The sequence below is a fragment of the Neovison vison genome, chromosome 5 (assembly GCF_020171115.1).
Source record: "Neovison vison isolate M4711 chromosome 5, ASM_NN_V1, whole genome shotgun sequence".
Taxonomy (NCBI): Eukaryota; Metazoa; Chordata; class Mammalia; order Carnivora; family Mustelidae; genus Neogale; species Neogale vison.
Window position 1 is genome coordinate 30,030,001 of NC_058095.1, and position 3,740 is coordinate 30,033,740.

Here is a 3,740-nt window from a genome sequence, read left to right on the forward strand (position 1 = left end):
AGTACTAACACTTGAGTATTAGCAATAATTACAGGAAAATAAGCATAACCACATATATCTTAACATTACCGAATTAAAGCGATGGGTTCTGAAGCCTTATCCAAACTCAGTCATCCAAACTAGTTTATTTTTTTCCTCCGTTGATTATCTTTTAATCTTTAAATATACTAAAAGTTGTTTTTTGTTTTTATAAGCCAAAACTATACTAAGTATAGTAATTATATGTTTCCCCGCTCCTTCTCTTCTTTCCTAAATAATTCTAAGCAGGGTAATCAATGAACAAAGTATTGAAAATTGTTCCTTGAAGGTAATTTTCATAGATGTTTGCATTAGCTCCATAGCAAAATGAAATGGTACGTGACTTTTAGAGTAGCTGATGCTTTTATTTTGTTTAATAATTTTCCCAGAAACACAGAGTATAGTGTATATTATCAAAAAATTCTTTGATAACATGTATTTTAAGTGTCTTGTAATCTTCCCCCTCCCCTCCAAAAAAATCAGGAATCTTTTTAGCAAAACATTTGGGTTCTATATGATAGAATTGCATTTAATCACTGTGAAAGGACTGGTCAGCCTGCATTAGGATGACAGTAGGGGACCTTAAGAGTTGCTGCTATACTGAACGGTATGGATTATCCTGGTGTTGGAATTTCCACAGTAATGCAGATCCAGTTTTTTTTGTGGTACCTGCAGTATGCAAAATGATTTGACTTCAGTGAACATAGTAGTAGTATCTGGATGTTCCAGATTAGATCTAAACCATATTTATTACAAAAAGATATCCCCCTACTCCCAGGTTCCCTTTATATGTTACGATGTAATGGCTTTGGGAGGGGAAAAGACACCTAGGGGAGGGGGAGCTTCCTGTAGTGCTGTTTCATGAGTGGATTTCAGTAAATTAAATTCCACAGCTAAATCAATAAATAATGGTACATTGAAGTGTTCTGATTTTAATAATATAACACATTTCACATTTATCCACACAGTAACAATGTAATATGTTAATGTAAATAAAATTGCTTTTGATATTCAGAAATAACAAGAATTTAATTTTTTTAATTTGTTTACAGTCTGGGAAAAGCAAGAACCATTTGCCAAAATGAAAAAACTTTAGTATTAATAGTTATTTTGACTTAGAATTGTTGGACAATATTGAAGACAGGTGCAATTAACTAACCTTTTCGTTTTTAACTATTGTAGAGGCTGTATTAGAGTAGAATGTTCATAGTAACAGAGCAGCTAGGACTATAAAACTGCTGAGATGAGAACTGAGTTTAGAAATAGATGCTCAACATCCTGATGCCAAGCGGCAATAGTCTTGGTTTTCCTGCAACCCAGTGCTTCTGGGAAGGTACCGCAACTTCTTGGATCCTGGAATAAAAGGCAGATATGAGCCTTTAATCATTGTGGTTCCATGTTTTTCCTCTTTGTTGGTTGATTTGGTGCATGTTGGTGGGTGTTATGCTATTTTGCTTCTCCCGTCAAAATAGAGAAACTGCCAAAGGTTTTCTGTTTTAAAAAAAATAGTGTTTCCATAATAAATTCTCCAAGGGTATGCTGTTTCTTAAATTTATTCATTATCTCCCTCTAGTGTAATGAATGGAATGAATTCACTTAAGTACCTCATGAAATGATCAGCGTTGCACAAATCAAATTTGAGCCTTCTTTGAACTGAAAATGCTTCTGGAAATCTGAAAACCTACTAAGGTTTAAAATTTACCTTGTTTAGAGAACTTCCGAGTTTTGAGGAAAATCTAGCTTTCCAAGTAACTAAAGTAAATGTGAGCTAAGTCTCACCAATATGCTTCCCTAGAGAAATGAAACACTCTTAGGCCTCGTACCGTAATCTGCATGAGAAACCTGCAGTTCGGGGCAGATTTTCCATTATAATCTGATTTAAGTTCTGTACAGAACATTAGAAGTCACTTGTTTGGGATTTTTTTTTTTTTTTTTAAGAGGCAAACATTATCAACTCATCACGTTTTCACTGTGCATAACCCACCTGTTTTATCACTGCTCCAGTCCCAGGGTGGGCCCTTGTTTGCCTACGTTGAAAATACAGTTCACTGGCTTTGGGGGAAAGCAGCAAAGCTCTATCCTTCACCCACTCAACCAACATGTTCATTGCTGAATGCCAGCCCTGGGCCAGTCCTGAGCCCAGTGCTGAGGACCCTACCATGAGCGGTCAGCTGCCACCCCCACAGGGCGGAAGCTGGTAGCCCTCCCTCCCTGTTTAGTGGGTTTTAGGGTTTTTTAGTTAGTTTGGACCTTTCTGTTTGTTTTCTTGTTTTGTTTTACACCCTTCACAACCTTCCAGGCATAATGAGGCATGTCTTATTCAATGTTATGCAATGGACTTATACAAAAATTCACTCTTCGTGTCAGCCACACAATTTTTTTTAAAGCAGTATATTCACCTGTAAATAGTTTGTGTAAAATTTGACAGAAAAGTATATTTACTACACTGTAAATACATGTGATGATATATTGTATTATTTTGCTTTTTTGTAAAGCAGTTAGTTGCTGTACATGGATAACAAAAACTTGATTATTCTCGTGTTAGTATTGTTAACTTCTTCCTGCGACTGCGTCACATCATTTAAAGAAAATGCTGTGTATTGTAAACTTACATTGTATATGATAACTTCCTCTCCTTTCCATCTGGGCCTAGACTCTGGCAGTTCCCTCGTCTACGACCTTGTTAATACTGGACGCCAGCAGGAGAGATACTGCCCAATAGTCAGAACCGATCATTGTAGGGGAAAATTGTAGAACTCCATCTCAGATCACTGTTGTTCCCCACCCCATCTTCCTCCCTGTGTATGTACTCCACCCCCCCCATTTTTTTAAGTAAAATGTAAATTCAATCTGCTCTAAGATGTGGGGAGTTGTTTAATTTCTTCACATGCCTCAGCTCTGATTTCTCACTTCTCCCCCCCCGCCCCACTTCTCCCTGATCTTTTGAAACATCAAGGCCATTTCCTTCCTTTTAAGGATACCTTGGGTTTGCCTCCCTCCCCTAGCCCCTCCGTGGGAAAGACCTTTCTATTTCCAGAACCTCTCAAAACAAAAAGTAAAATAATTAAGGTGAAATGTGTAGGGGAGGAAAGAGTTTTCCTCGAGCCTTGGGTCCCTGGCTGGACTGAAAATAAACTGATGAGACCAGCCCAACAGAAGAGAAGCACACAACACAGATGCATTGTGTTTTCATACAAGTGTCCGTGACACAGGAGCCTTCCTAAGGAAATGAAGACCTGGAGAAACTGTGAACCCTGAGTGTTTCTGTGGTTGGTCTGATGAAGAGCAGGCGGTCGTGGAGGAATGTGATAGGTCCAAGAGAATGAGGTAAGTGTAGTCAACTGGGGGACCTTAGCAAGACCCGCACATTGCCACTGTCTTCTCTTTGGCGATAAGGACGCTCTGCTTTTTTGGGCACAGGGAGGACGCCTTTCCCAGGAGGGTTTTCTGTCCCATTTTCAGGGCAGGGGCAAGGTCAGAGTGCATGCCTCCACCATCTTCTCAGACTCCTTCAGCTTAAAATCTTAAGTAGGCCAACCTGGAGTTGCAGGTCCTGAATGCCATCAAATGCTTTTTCAGGACCTGCCAACCTGAGGGGTGACTCTGGGAAAAGCTGTCTTTTAACACGAGCACTTAGAAATGCCAGGACACCCTGAGATCGAGCAGTCAGAGGGCCTGTGTTAGGACTATAAGAAGCTCTCCCAACTTTTCAGCTCTCTTTA

The 3,740-nt window shown here is 39.4% G+C and overlaps 1 protein-coding gene across 7 annotated transcripts in view; it reads left to right on the forward strand.

The window, feature by feature from the left end:
• The window catches only part of NF1 (neurofibromin 1), a 253,323-nt gene extending 250,446 nt beyond the window's left edge, over positions 1 to 2,877 (forward strand). For all 7 annotated transcript variants that reach the window (XM_044248346.1, XM_044248352.1, XM_044248351.1 and 4 more), the window contains one exon: positions 1 to 2,877. This exon is cut by the window's left edge and continues 765 nt beyond it. The gene's annotated coding sequence lies outside the window, so the exon portion shown is untranslated.
• The last annotated feature ends 863 nt before the right edge of the window (positions 2,878 to 3,740 follow it).